Source organism: Chlorocebus sabaeus, chromosome 8 (assembly GCF_047675955.1).
Source record: "Chlorocebus sabaeus isolate Y175 chromosome 8, mChlSab1.0.hap1, whole genome shotgun sequence".
Classification (NCBI taxonomy): domain Eukaryota; kingdom Metazoa; phylum Chordata; class Mammalia; order Primates; family Cercopithecidae; genus Chlorocebus; species Chlorocebus sabaeus.
In genome coordinates this window covers 3,143,812-3,160,164 of record NC_132911.1, presented here as the reverse complement: position 1 = coordinate 3,160,164, position 16,353 = coordinate 3,143,812, and positions in this window count along the sequence as shown.

Sequence of the window (16,353 nt, the reverse complement as noted above, 5' to 3'; positions counted from 1 at the left end):
ATTAACCAAGATGAAACCAACCCAGTAGCCTTGACACCATGTTCCTGCCAGCTTAGCAATGTGTGGCTGGCAGGAAGGTTCCCCGAATGAACAGGGACCCTCGGGGCCACTGAGTGAAGCTGTAGCCATGCCCTGCGTCTCCGAGCAGCCCCTTTGGTGTGATCCCCGCTGGAGGTCACTGAGACTCAGCGCCCCAGAGGAACATGTTGATCTGGCAAAGAACGATTTGGTCAGTGCTAAGAAATGGGTCATTCCAGGTCCTCTGAGATAACCTGGGTACTTTTCTTGACCATTATCCAAGGCTCCCTCTCCAAGGCTCCTCCTGGGCTTTGTCTAAATGGAAAAGAGGCTTTTTTTCAGGGTCCACACAGGGCTTCCCAGGACACAACAGGACCCTGGGTAAGCGGGAGATGGAAACGTCATCCCTTATGGTCATAAGCGAGTTTGTGGGACCCTAGCACAGTGAAGCCATGTGATCATATCGCCATCATATTTTAAATCAGACCTGCCTATTTCTGCCTCTCAGTTTGCCTGTCTGAACATTTCTGTTGTCTTTTTTTCTAAAAGTCTTTCTAAGCACATTGGTTTAATACAAACAGTTACATCTCCTAGGCACCCACGATGGGTTAGACAGTGTAAGATATATATATAAAATGCATACTTTATTCCATATGTTTTATTATACATATTAAATTTTATGTACAGCAGGCCTTCAATAACGAGGAGACTGTATATATTTATTTTCATTTGTCATCTATTATACTATATATTTTACACTTCTATAAAATATTAATTTATATAATGAAATATGTTATAGTAATTGTATGTATATAACCTCTTGATTATGAGGCTTTCAAGAGGGAGCACCATTTTGCCTGTTTATCAGGTGTGAGCAGAGGGACTCAGACGGCCCTGGCTCTGATCCAGATTTGATGTTAAACACAGCGCCCTCCACAACTGTCCATGAAGTGGAGCAGAGGACCTTCAGCATTTCACAGCAAGCCTCCTCGGATACACTGATTTTGTAATTCCTTGCCTCTATCTGTGTTATAATACATTGAAACCAAAGCTAGCATTTCAAAAATTGGGACCAAGTATTTTAGTTACTTGGGACCAAGAACACAAAGTTCTAGGGAATGAAATTAACATAAGGACAGAGTTGTTTGATAAAGAAAAAGAAAAGGTTAGTCATATTTCAAAATGTGTATCCCTTTCAGAAAACATTGTTTTTGTTCGTTGTTGTTGTTGTTGTTGTTTTTTGACAAAGAAACTATAGGTCCTGTGCTTAACTATTTAAATGGTAAAAATAGAGTTCAGTGGTTTGCGGTGGTAGCACTGGCAGCCGGTGGGACGCCTGATTTGAAAGGCATGTGTTCACCGCCCATGCCCCTGCCTGGGCTGTGTGGAGGGTGCCCTGCAGACAGCTGCACCCTGAGCGGGACCTTGACCGGTACACAGTGTGGGTTTGTCTTCTTTGAAAGGCCATGGAGAGCCCTGGCTGGGGGATGTGGTAACCCTGGGGCACCACAGTAAAGAGCTGTGCTGAGATGAAGACAGATCTGGGTTCAAATCCTGCCTCCACACATCACTGGAATAATTGAATAATTACCTTTGTGCTTTAAACCTGAGCTTCCCTGTCAGTATTTGGGCATAGGAGATTCCAAGTAAATAACTCTTAGTCTGGTGGATATGATGGTTCCATCGTGCCTGTCACACGGCTGGCACCTGGTCAGCCTGAAGAGTGCTCACGAGTATGTGTGCGATTGCACGCTTGGGGGTGGGTCTGACCCTGAGAGGCGTGTTGGAGACACTCAGAAGTGAAATCTCTAGAGTTAGCACAATCTGTCACAGCACAGAAGCTGATCGTTCACAACATTTGAAAGTCCAGTTAAGCATTTCTCCCATTCAATTGTACAAGCATGAACGGAAACAAGCCCATAGAGTACCTGCTAGGCAGGGCTTTCCGTCTTATTCTGTGCCGTAGAACTCGCATGTTAGAATCTCCCATCACAAGAATCATCTCCCTGCTACAAGTAATATTAAGCAGGTCATTTAGGTTCCTGTGCCCCAGTTTCCTATGTGAAACAGGCACGGTTACATTGCAGCCCCACAGGCTGGTGGGCTCAAGATTCAGAGCTTGCAAAGGATCTGAAAAATGTCAGCTCATTCACGTTACACGTTAGGATGCCTGGTGTTGCTGCAGGTGGTGTGGACTGGTCACCCACCTGAAAATCGTGGATACCAAGGATTGGGGAGGATACGTTCCTCAAAGATATGGGGCAGTGTGGAAGCAGATAAAAGATTCTTGTAGTGACAGGCCCCTTAACTCCCTGTCCACACATACATCCCCTGAACTGCCTCTCTTTCCCGCTCACGTGTCACGATACCCTGCTGAGTGGGACGTGTGCACCTGGGGCCAGAAGGGTTGCTGGAGGCAGTTCTTTGGTTTTCATAACAAAAGAACCATCCATCCGCGCTCCGCACTGAACAGTTGCGCAGGCTGCACATACTGCTGGTTAAGCCCCCCAAGTAGACAGGCGCTCCTGGGCTGCAGAAACTCATTTGTAACTTAGCAGGGGTCTCTTCTAGGAACAGCAGGTGAGGATTTTGTTTCTAACACATTTGAAGGTGCTTAAGAAGCATTTGCAAGTGCAGGCATGGCCTTAAGGAATTTAGTCCCCAGCAGAGATCCCTGAAGAATGACAGCTGAGATAGGGCTGTCGGAGAAAAGAAAGAGAAAGGATTTTCTTTCCCTGCCCTACAGTGGAGCTCTTCTGCAAACGTGACCCTTCGAGGAAGGCAGAGAGAGTGTGAATGAGCAGTGAATTCTGGGCCTGAAGAGTGAGACGGACCCTTAAGAACAGAGTATTCACCCAAGGCGGGAGACACCCTCGGGGTGAAATACGCAGCTCCCTGCGTGACCCTAGCATGCGTCCCTGAGGTCATGTGATAAAAATGGTAAAATTCCCACTATATTCAGGGAAGAACTATTTAGCCTATTATTCATATTTTTAAATTTAACATCTTATTTTGATATGTATCCTGACAGCTATAAAATAGGATGTTTTCATTGCTTTTCATGCCACCCTTAATCTGTGCTGCTGGCACAAGTTCTAATGCTGTAATAAGCTGAGGAAGGGGAAGAAGACAAGCTTAAGCGGACTTAGCTGGAGCTTGCTCTTGGAGAACTTGCTAACTTAGAGAATTAGCAGGAGAATGCAAGTTTTCCACATCTAGGTCACCCTTAGGAACCAACCCTGTCTTTCTAATAAGGAGCTGTGGATTCGTCATCAACAGCCTGTGGGAAGGAAGGTGGTGGTCTCAGCCCATTGTGTAACAGAAAGACAGGCCAAGTCTTGGAAATCAGCAATTAGCACTTCACATCACCAACTCAGCTGACCTGCCAAGAAGCCAGCATGCCCAATAGTGAAATAGCCTCATTTTCGGACGGGCTCCCGAGGGACCCCATGGATATTACACTGTAAAAATGGTCCCTCTTTAGAAGGCACTTTTCTGCCAACAACATAACGTAAGTGCCAGCAGGTAATTCTTTATTAAATGACCTATACATTTCTGGGAAGCACGTACCACAAAGGAGATGGTTTATATGAGATGCGTTTTATGTTTTCAGAATCCTCATGGTAAAATGTCTCAATGGGCATTAGGAGTCCTGGCAGCGCTGCCCCTGAAACAATAACACAATCGTTCCCTTCGTCCTTCTGAGATCCCTGTGGGTGGCCTGACACAGCTATTTCCTTCAGGGCAGCAGGGTTGCTTTTTCAGCCAAGTGACTGGCTAATTTAAAATACAAAAGAAGCTCTAAGCTGAGGAGAAACCCAGCAAGACCATGGAAAATTAATACTGAGACTCCTTCATAAACAGGGAAAAACATCAAAGTACTACGTTATTTCTCTAAGTAGGTTAAGAAGGTTTTGAGCATCTATTTTGTGCTGATTTGAACACTGCGGCTATAAAAATGACGAAAATACAGAGATTGCCAACGTGTCACAAAATAGAGAGACGGAACACGAGTGTGAGCAGATAGAGCACCAATTATAACAGAATATGGTAAATCCTGTTGCATACATATGCCTATAGAGAGAGGCTTGGGAACATGAAATGGTCAGGCATTGGGAAAGGCATTTTGTTAGTGAATTTTGAGTCATATTTAAAGGGTGGATATGTTTAAAGGGAGACAGGTAAAGGCATTTAAAGCAATGTAGGCAATATGACAAAAATACTTTTATAACTATCTCTGTTAATAAGGAAAATGAAAACATGCACAGGATTCACGGAATGTTTGTAGTGGAAGTCTCCTAAATGATGCTTTGGTGTAACTTTACAGAAAAGTAGGTAAGGAGATCTTATTTTATATATGTATATATTTTAGGATGTAGTGTTAACCTCTGGATTAAATAATGATTTGCCTGAAGTTTTCTAACCGAAAGTAGAATTTAGTTGACCACTAAGATTTCTACTAAGTTTCAATTGCATGGCAAATTTAACATACTTTAATACATTCATTTCTCAGATGTTCTTAAATGAGGTATTTATATTAAATTTGCTGAAATCCTTAATCAAGTAAGAAAGCCACATGTAGTCGCACAGGCAGCCATTGGCAGAAGGTATAATTGCTTATTTTTATGGATATGAATATGTGGTTATGCATATATCAGTCGAAAAGATAGCCTGGGAATTCATAATTAAATGTAAGAAAATTCTACCCTGAGGCTAACATTGAAATTATTAAAATACCTTTCAAATTTTCCTTTTAATGCAAAAATCCTTCTGAGAAGACTGGTTTAAATATTTAACAGTCTTAACAATCTTAACCTCAGCCAAAACGTATTAAACTTTAAAAAAAAAAAACAATGCACTTCCAGCTGTCCCCAAGAGCCTTACCCTCTGCTTCAGATCATATGAAGAATATGTAAGGCCTGTCTGCGGTCAAGTGTGGTTGGTTGTAAATCTGGCTGGGAAGTTTGAGTGAGTCTATCTTTGAAGAAAACTTGATATTTAGTGAGCGCATGGTGTTGTATTTTACAAATTTGCTACTTAAATCCAAACTGTTAAATGGGCCGAGGATAACAAAGCGAAACAGGAACAGGGTAAGTCATAGTTTAAGCTCTGCGGGGTGCAACCTTGGCCAGGCAGGATCATCCCATGGACGCGTGCCCCTGTGTCCTAAGAGTCTCAATTAATTGGTCTCTGTTTGGCCCCAGATATCAGGACCTTTGCAGGCTTTCTACAGCATTCTAACGTGCAGTCTGGTTGAGACTCCTTTCCCAGAATAAGACAGCGCCCGGCCCCACCACTCCAGAAGTTTGGAATCGTGTAATGAAGAGACTACATCTTAGAACTTCATAATTTAACTCTAGGCTGGAGGTCTCTCTTCATGTTCTTCCCCACAAATTTCTAACAATATTAATGTATGTACATATCACTTCATGGTTTACAAAATGCATTCACAGGCTTTATCTCACACAATGCTCTGATAAATTGATGCTACATCAATTACACATAGAAGACACCCAAGATGAACTTAACCAGACAATCTATCATTCATGATTCAAGCTTATTCGGTAGATGTGGTCAGTGGTTGGAAATGTTAAGCAATCTGCCTGAGATAATAACTCTACAAAAAAATGGAAGTCAGGTCATCTCAACTCAAGTATGTCTTGCTTCTCTTCTAACCTAAACAACTTTTGCAAAACCACATTGCACTTCTGACTTGGAGGGGAATGGAACCATCCAGTAGCCTTGCTCCACCCGGGAAGGGGAAGCAGAGGAACTGGGTTGGACACATTGGAATTGAAGTCCCTAAACCATTCTGTTTTACTGGAAGCACTGTGGCCCTTGTCCATAGAATAGATAATTCAGCAGTCGTCACACACACTCTGAGGATTCCACTGTAACATCAAAAATCACTTTGCATTGCACCTATTTATTTTTACATCTGGTTCACTTTACTGTGAAGTCTTTAGTCTCTGTCATTCACACAATCACTCAGCAAACATTTATCTGTGCCAAACATTAGACTAGACACTAAGGATGCACAGAATTATAAAAGAATTCAGGAATGAAATATATGATTGTGATAGAATGTAGTGAGTGTAGCAATATACATATGCAACAGTGGTAATAGTTGTGATCCTAGGAAAAAACAGTTTTGATGTTATAAGCATCAATTTATTAATATTTGCCAAGCATGTACTACTTTTACTTCTGAGGAAAAGTCGTCTCTACCTTTTCTTAGCTAAATAAATTGGACGAGGGCTCCATTTCTGTTAGCATCACTCTCTCATGGATACGGAACCCATGATACCGTGTCCTACTGTGCTGTGTGAGGACTGTGAGAAAAAGCCCACAGAAAACAAGAAAGTACTTGACATATGTTTTTAACGTTGTTAATTCATGAAGCAAAGGGAATCATTTTCATCATTTTTCTGACAACCAGATGATCTGTATCTAAAGATGAGAGAAGTGTACTTTATTCACCACTGCAAGAAAATAAAACAAGGTCGAAGAAGTATTCTCAAGGTGGTGTATGTCTCTAGCGTCCTTGGCTACTGAACATGCCTGAGCTGGTTTCTGCCTCATACACCGTGGTCCTAAACACAGTGAGAGTCACCTCCTAGGGGCTGATCTGGTTTCTGCCTCACACACCGTGGTCCTAAACACAGTGAGAGTCACCTTCTAGGGGCTGATCTGGTTTCTGCCTCATACACCGTGGTCCTAAACACAGTGAGAGTCACCTCCTAGGGGCTGATCTGGTTTTTGCCTCACACACACCGTGGTCCTAAACACAGTGAGAGTCACCTCCTAGGGGCTGATCTGGTTTCTGCCTCACACACCGTGGTCCTAAACACAGTGAGAGTCACCTTCTAGTGGCATCGTGTTTGATTAGACTCCATTAATGTTCCTTAAGTAGCATGACTTTCAATGACTGCTTCATAACTTAAGCAGCTAAATTTATAATTGAGACATTGTGTAATTTACCTACAAACGCGAAATAATCCAAACATCTTTTTGAGGAGATGCTGATATGAAACCACTGATTCAATTGCTCTTGGCCAATCTTGATTTGGGAATTCTTCTAGATGAAAGAAACACAGACCAGTTAAATATTTTCAGAGTCTCCATGCCCCAATCTAACAAAGTGTCTTTACTGTGGGACTAGATGATCTCTGAAATGTCAGGGACAACAGCCAACCAGCAAGAACTTTAACAGGCATAGAGATAGAGGAAGCCACCCATATTGTTTACAACACACCCCAAAGCTTTTTATGCTCTATTTCCTTACCCAACTTTATTTTACCTTATGGAATTTTCCACCAAGCTGAAAGCATGTTCCATGTCTATAATAGTGTGTGATGTTTATTTATTCTGCCTCTCAAGTAGGTGCCATGACAGGGACCTTGTCTCATTCACACTGTGGCCCCAACATCTAGGACAATGCCCTGTAAATACTGGAACCTGATAAACATTGAATCAACAATGAAGTTGAACTGGTATCCTAAATCAGGATTTAGAGGGTGGATTCAGAGGTTCACGGCTTTGGATATGATGGCCCATTTCTTGCCCACACCCAATGAATTGAAAGAAGAAAATCTTCGAACAAATTGATAAATTTGATTCAGTTTCACAGATAATGTCGTCCCTTAACTTTCTTGCATAGTATTTCCGTTCTTCACTTGTGCAAAACTCCCAGAGTTTCCTGGATTTCTCTACCATCACTAACAGAATTGTTTCTTTTCTTGCCATGAGCAAAGAAACTGGTGTGGGCTCTTTCTCTGCTGTTCTTGAGACTGTCGAAGTAAGACGAGGAAGGAGTGAAGCCTTCAGAGAGTCACAATCTTCCCCTGCATTTTGCATTAATAAACTTAGTCACACATATGGATTAACACTACCGTTTTCCAGGCAATGTTATACATTTTTGAGTGTTTACTCCTAACAGACATTAAGAAAAATTTCAATATTATGAAGAACACTTGATGAATTTTAGACATTGTATTCATTCTCAGAGCTGAAAAATAAATACATTTATTGCACCATTGGTTCACGGAGGATTTCTTTGAATGGTTCTGATGAAACTCCCCCTCTTCAGACTCCCATGGCACTGATCTGGATGAATTCACGTGAATGTGTAAACACAAATCTGGGCATTGCTATGCTCCAGCAGCACTAGAAGGGAGAAGAGAGATAACATTAGGGTGGGAAAAATTCCAGTAGAGAATGATGGTGGAGACAGGGAAATGGCACCATACAGATTTTGAAGAAAACACAAAATCTCAAAGGAGGAGGAGGCTTGAGATTGTGACTATGAAGAGAAGAACTTTGAAAGGTTTAATTTTTTTCTTTCCCTCTGAATTGGAGAGCAGGATTTCCAGGGATGACCACCAACAATGTGACTGAAAAATAGTAAAACCTGAACAGGTTGTTGACTCAGGAACGGGTTGGTGACTCAGGAACAGATTGCTGACTCAGGAAAAGGTTGCTGACTCAGGAAAAGGTTGGTGACTCAGGAACGGGTTGGTGACTCAGGAATGGGGGACTGACTCAGGAACGGGTGACTGACTCAGGAACGGGTTGGTGACTCAGGAACAGGCTGGTGACTCAGGAACGGGTTGGTGACTCAGGAGCAGGTTGCTGACTCAGGAACGGGTTGGTGACTCAGGAAAAGGTTGATGACTCAGGAACGGGTTGGTGACTCAGGAATGGGTTGGTGACTCAGGAGCAGGTTGCTGACTCAGGAACGGGTTGGTGACTCAGGAAAAGGTTGATGACTCAGGAACGGGTTGCTGACTCAGGAACGGGTTGGTGACTCAGGAACGGGTTGATGACTCAGGAATGGGTTGGTGACTCAGGAACAGGTTGATGACTCAGGAACAGGTTGCTGACTCAGGAACAGGATTGGTGACTCAGGAACAGGTTGGTGACTCAGGAACAGGCTGGTGACTCAGGAACGGGTGACTGACTCAGGAACGGGTTGCTGACTCAGGAACGGGTTGCTGACTCAGGAATGGGTTGGTGACTCAGGAACAGGTTGGTGACTCAGGAACGGGTTGCTGACTCAGGAACGGGTTGGTGACTCAGGAACAGGCTGGTGACTCAGGAACGGGTGACTGACTCAGGAACGGGTTGCTGACTCAGGAACACGTTGGTGACTCAGGAACAGGTTGGTGACTCAGGAACGGATTGGTGACTCAGGAACAGGTTGCTGACTCAGGAATGGGTTGCTGACTCAGGAACGGGTTGGTGACTCAGGAACGGGTTGCTGACTCAGGAATGGGTTGGTGACTCAGGAATAGGTTGGTGACTCAGGAACAGGTTACTGACTTAGGAATGGTATAAGAGTTTCCACAGCATCCCTAGAGGATGAGATGCTGACTCAGGGTTGGCAGGGGCACCTCAACTATGGCCTGGGGGAGCGGCAGTTCTGCTAGATCCAGCAAGATCTTTGTCTATTGAGGACAAGGCACTCCAAACTATTTTTAAAAAGAGACATGCCCTTGAGGCTTCTAAAATTTCAAAAACATCAAAGAATTATTTACTTTTCTCTTCTAGGGATCCTTCTTCAGATCCAGAAACATTAAATTAGATGGTACAAAACTCCATCGGGGAAACCCTATATGGCTCCAGTCACCAACCATATCTCATTTTGTAGTTTACATGTGAGTGTAGTCATTTGTCTGGCATTCCAACAATCTGGGAATCCATTCATTCAGAAAACGTGCATTGGACATCCACATTTTGGAGCAGACAGTGTCAGCTTAGCCTGGTACTGCAAATATAAATAACAATTTGTTTCTAAACCAAAGAAATTCCCAGTCTAGAAAAGTAGCAGTTGTGCACATTAAAAAGTGTGGATTACAGTGTAGGATCACTTACCCGAGCCGAGCCACGTCAACGAGGAGGAATAATAAGGGAAATTTTCAAAGACGAGATCAATGATTAAGGACAGCCTTAAAAGTTACTGTCCAGGAACCAACCCAAAGATCGTCAACAAATAAGTGGATTAAAATTCCATAACATATCCATACAATAGAATACTATTCAACAATAAAAAGGAGCAAATTACTGATATCTTCAACAACATAAATAAACCCAGAAGTAAATAGAGTCAGTGTAGAAGCCAGACACAAAAGAGCACCTTACTGTCTAATTGCATTTATATGAGATTTAGAAAATGCAAATACATCTTTACTCATGAAAATGACTGTGGTTGAAGGGGAAGGAAGATGGGTATGAGAAAACGATTTTGGGGTGATTAATATGTTAATTTTCTGGATTTATGGTGAATAAATATGTAGAAACTCATAAAGGTCTATACTTTATGTTTGTGCCATTGCTACAAATCAATGAAACTTTAAAAGGCAGGAAAATCATACCCAGAGAAATTGTAGCAAAAGTAGTAGAACTGTATCTTTGGAAGCAAGGAAGAAGAAATGTTCGAGAAAAGATGCTTTACAAAGTCGTATGCTCCAACAAGATTGTGTGCTAAGAACATCCAATGCATTCCATTGGATTTTGTATTAAGAAGTCTTGAGGGTATTCATTAGGAAATCTGATTGGTGTGTTAAAGTGAACAAACTTGATTTCAATGTGTTGATACATTAGGGGACGATGAGAAAATAGAGACAATGGCAACTGGCCATTATTTAAAGAAATCTGGATTTTAAAAGTGAGGTATAAAATGCTAACTAGAAAGAATATTGCATGACTAAGAAAGATGAAGGTGATTTTGTAGTTTCTGTACTGTTAGGGTGGGGCACCTGAATGCACCTATAAACTGTGGCCTGAATCCAGCAGACATGGAAGAGACAAAATGACAAAGCATGGAACACAGACAGCCGTGACTTCTGACAGATGTTAATAATACAGGACGCCATGAGGCAGACATAAAGAGATATGATTGTCATTTTGGAAGCACAAAATGAAAGAAAGATGAAGGGTCATCTCTCTTTTTTTTTTTTTTTTCAAAACCTCAGCTGTAATTTCTGTTTACAAAAAAACTTGTACTTGCCTTTTGGATAAATGTCGTTTATAGGAAAAGATTATTGTGTACGTGGAAACCATTATGAAGAAAGTCACTGATTTAAGAACAACATATGCGTGTTTACCTACATTTCAATAGTAAATTCCATTTTAGCCCAAGATGTTGATGGGGAAAGGCAATGTCTTAAAAGCTAAGGGTAGCTTGAAAGAGGAAAATGGAATCTCGTGATCCGACCAAGCAGGGGCCTCCAGCACTGAACAGATAGACGTACAAGGGGGCCGATCCCACTGGAACGAAGCTCTGCCCACAACCCAGCTCAGTGACTGGCCTGGCAGCAATCCCAACACCAAACTATTCTCAACCAAGAAGACTAGAGATCTCCAGTAGGAACTCCAATATGTGAGAACTTTTTGAACCAAAGTCTTAAGTGTGTTAGCCAGTACTTTTCTCCATCCTTGTAGAATTCCTTTCTCGAGAACCTTGCTCTGTTCATGCTACAACAGACCTGGTGGGGAGCTTGCACCTGCCACAGCATTTACTTGTATCTTCTGCACGCCTGAGGCAGCCTCAACACAGACCACAAGGCTTGGGGGCTTTCCCGTCTTTCATTTGCCCTGGATCTCAGGAGACAGTACACTGAGGGGTCTCTGAGGGAGAGATAAAGGAGAGAAAGACAGTAAAAGAGAGGAAGAGAAGAAAGATTTTGTTACTGGTGCCTAAATAGCTTTTGGGGAAAAAATAGTTGCTATATAAGACATAATAAGGTATAGCACTGTTTTGAGAAGTTTTCTGTATTAACGTGATAAATCTTTGATTGGAATGCTCACTCTAGGGGTTGCCAGCTAACCTTTTTACGTGTTCATATAATTTACACCTCTTTGTGTATAGAACTATTGAGTATATCATTATTTGTAAAACTGCTTAAATGTCCAGCTCAGCACATTGCATATATACAAACATAACTGTTTAAAGAAATAAGTGATTATATATATATATACACAGAGAGACATACGTATTTTTATATGTCTGTGTGCTAGAAACAGAAATATAGTGGTAAAGATCATATGTGATTTAACTTCAGTTTTTCAGAAGTTAGCAGATAATACATGTTCAGTAACTTTTGAAAGACTTCAGCATTCCTAAAACGTTCATTTGTAAATTCAAGTCACTTTCCCTTCCATATGCTATGTGAAAAATGAATAAATATTCTGAAGAGACAAAAGAAAAAAAGAACAAAAACAAGCAACATTTTTAAAAAGAGAAAGGTAAACAAAACTACTGTCAAAACACACCACTGTTTACAATCACTAATCCTAAATGCTAACAGCTCTATTTCAATTTTCAGTACCATTGTACATTTGTGAGATTGAAGGTGTTCCATTTTATGCCCATATTTTATATTTTATCGTAATAACTGAAGACTAAATGTTTTGCTTACTTTGCAAAAATTATCATACACTTTAAGAAATACTTTTAAAGCTAAATGCCACCCACAATTACTCTAGGTCTTCTTGAGGCCCTAAGAATTTCTGCATAAAATCTCATCAAAATTGTGATTTGCTTTGCATTTGTTGGCATTTTTTCTGAAAGCAGTTGCCAAAGGTGCTACCTTTTGATGGTATGAGATGAATGTAAGGGTTGGAAAATGAAATCAACATTCTTCAATAAGGACCTGTTAGGGAGCCAAGTCCATAATTGAACAGGTACTGCATACTTTCACCGTGCCTCATAGCTAATAATATCTTCAAAGCTTTGAATATCTAGAGAGAGTTTCTGTGGAGCTCATTGATCTCCAAGTAAACATATTTTAAAATGATTCAGAGTTAGAAATGCTTTAACTCTTTTCCTGATCCCACTCTTATTTTATAATTTTGCAAGGTATTTAAAAGTTATAAATATTGAAAAGGATCTTGGTGTTTGAAATATAAATTATTTCTATTAAAATATTTTTCTTGCCTTAAAGGAGAGTTAAAATACTGGATAGTAAAGTTTTCTTTTTAATTTCAAAAGTCATTCCAAACACATGAACACTTCCATCCCAACCTCAAATAACTTCAGAATCATGCAGTGATTAATAGTGTTGCTTTACTCTCAACACCCTCCAGCAGCTCAGAATTCCTCAGTCAGGTTTCTTTGTGCCTTGTAGTTGTCGACAGGCCACAAGCTTCAATCACAGTATTGTGTAGTGATTTCTCATCATCCAGTACTTCTTTTAAGTCACCAACATAACTTTGAGTAGCCGGAAGCTGTATTAACAACAAAAGTTTACACGGAAATATTATTTATTTATGTATTTATGTATTTTTGCAGTCCAGGAGATTAAAGATACAATTCAGGTGAACTGTTACATGAACTGTTACATGGTAACTCCATGTCAACAGCTGAACTCTGATCGGGGCAAGGGATATATAGGCAATGAAAGGTACGTAAACATGTTTCCTCTGCAGGCGGAGATGGATGTATTTTAAGGAGGTAAATTAATTCATATAAAATACAAATACATAGGAATCATAAATGCAGAAGTACACAGGAAGAGGAGTAGCCTTGGTATTTCTAAACATAACCATCAACACAGAAAATTCTTATAAGGGAATAGTGATAGTTAAGAAAAATATTCAGAACTTGAGATAATCAGAACGTAGCGCTTTCCGTTTCACGTCAGCGTGCACTCAGAAATGAGTTGTGACCTTTGTGAAGATAAATATGTCCTGCTGTTCCTCCCTCAGAAAATCCTAAAGGTGACAGCCAGAGGCCTGGCTGGGGAGTGGCTCCTGTGGGGCAGGAGGTATCCAGCAGGAAGAAGGCGAAACCCTGGCAGCCTCCGCTGCGGGCCAAAGCCAGCTTTCCTAGCTGGGGAAAGCACATCCAATCCCAGCACACGCGCTTCTGTAACAGAAAATACTTCCGTGGACTTAGTGCTCCCAGTGGTAAGGAACACAGACGGCTGGTCCTGTGCAGGGCTCCTGTTCCCGTCCATAGGTGTGTCGAGGCTCCCAGTGGTAAGGAACACAGACGGCTGGTCCTGTGCAGGGTTCCTGTTCCCGTCCATAGGTGTGTTGAGGTGATGGGTCCTCTTTTCCTCATCATCAAATGCCCCGAGCCCCAGGTCAGTTTTCCACAGCGCAGGGTGGAGAGAGGGAAGGAGGAGGCCTGGTCCCCTGCACTGGCAGAGGCCTCTCTTCCTCCCGGGGCCTGGCCCTGGACCCTTGGCTCTGTCTCTGAGAAGTGTCTAACACAACCTGTCACCCACACTCTCCCACAGCGTCCCGAGTCAGCCACTCACAGCCATTATTCTCTCCACGTGAAACTGAAATGAGGACATAGAGGGGGTGGAACTAAAGAACCGCCTATTAACAGAATTACTTAAAAAGCATTTCGCTTTAATGTAAAAATTAATTTCATTCAAAAAGGTAATCAATGCACATAAAACATTTAAAAGTATCAAAAGATGTACGATTATCCTTGACATTTGGGCACCCAGTTTACTTCCTCAAAGTCAAATATTGTTACTAATGTTTTATGTATTATTAAAGGGTTAATTTTAAATATAAAGAGTAATTAATGCTGTCAGAGGAATTATAAGGTTATTTTTTAAAAAGTACTCATTTGGAAGAAATGATTTTAATCTTTCAAAAGGAAACATAAAATATTGATAAAATGATATATATTATAACATTAAATACATGGATATTCTATAAATATATATGTGAATTTATACATACATATCCTAAATGAGGATGAGAGTCTCCTCATCTAAGTCTAAATGAGAAAACATTCAAGAATTTTATTTGACCAAAAAGGTTTTAATGATTAAATTATAGTGTAATGACAGAAATTATGTGTGTTAAAACAAAATGGAAATGGCGACCAGGCCTGAAAAATACCTGAGCAAACAAAACCACTTAGATTTTAAAGACATAGATTTTCTTTTTATTTTATTTTTTTATTATTATACTTTAAGTTCTAGGGTACATGTGCACAACGTGCAGGTTTGTTACATATGTATACATGTGCCATGTTGGTGTGCTGCACCCATCAACTCGTCATTTACATTAGGTATGTCTCCTAATGCTATCCCTCCCCCCTCCCCCCTCCCCATAATAGGCCCCGGTGTGTGATATTCCCCTTCCTGAAGACACAGATTTTCTTGTTAGTATAACTTGTCATTCACATCAATAATTCATAATTAAATAGATCCTTACATATTCTCAGTCAATATGACTCAATCATATGAGTTCACTGTTGACATTTATGTGTTTCAAGAACATCATAATTATTGATGGAAAGAGACGACGTAATTTAGGAGGCGAGTAATTTTGACATAACTACTAAATCTGAAATTTTCTGTTAATAGTTATGTGACCCAAGTCTCAATGTCATACTCTCTAACATGAGAATGTTGGACTTAACGATTTACTGAGCTTTGTCTAAAATCCTATGATTGATTGGAACACATTTCTAAAATATAATCAAAAGGAATTATTTTACAAAAAATGCATAAGCCACATTTAATATATTAGATCAGACTGATACATGCTAAGATTTGATCCAACTGATTGTTCAAAGATGCATTATTGAAATATTTTACAAAGAGTAGACCGCGGTGCTGTGCTGTTGCTTATTTATATTACAGGAAACACCACAGCTGTGAATAAAAGTCATTATTCTGTCATAACTCATATATTTATTACAAGAGATGCAACGTTTATTTTCCTTAAACAGATAGACCTGAGAAGCAGCTCATGTCCAAAGCATCTTTTCTCCTTTCACGATAACAGCAGATCCCTGGCTGTCACCTATGCCCATAAGCGACAGGCTTCTGAGCCTTGAAATCAGCTCCAAGAGTTCTCATTCTGTAAAACTTAACGTCCCATCACAATGTCTGGGGAATTCTTCTCCATTTCGTTTGTTTTCCACAGAAAATTATTTTTATCTTGGAAAGCAAAACTTCCCATTAAGAATAAAATCATTTTTTCAAAAATACAATAAGCAGTGCACAAAATTGTTATTTTATCCACAAAAATCTGAATGTCTGAATATTAACAAAATCGGAGAGCAGTATTAATTTATAAAACAAAAAGAAAACTTATACTCAATGAAGCAAAAATAAAAAAAAAAATAGCGATGATGTTCTAAGAGGTTGAAAACATGTCTGTAATTTCAAAGCGCCTGTTTATAAGCCTAGGGACAAGTTGCACCCCCACTCATTCCCCACAAGAGGCCCTCAAAATGTGGTTATAGACAGGCCCTTCCTGACAGTCCAGGAATTTTCTCCAGGGGTTAGTCACTGACCTGCCCCTGGGGCAGCCCCCACTGCCGGAAGAAGCCAGAGGAGCTTGTATCTGCTGCAGGCT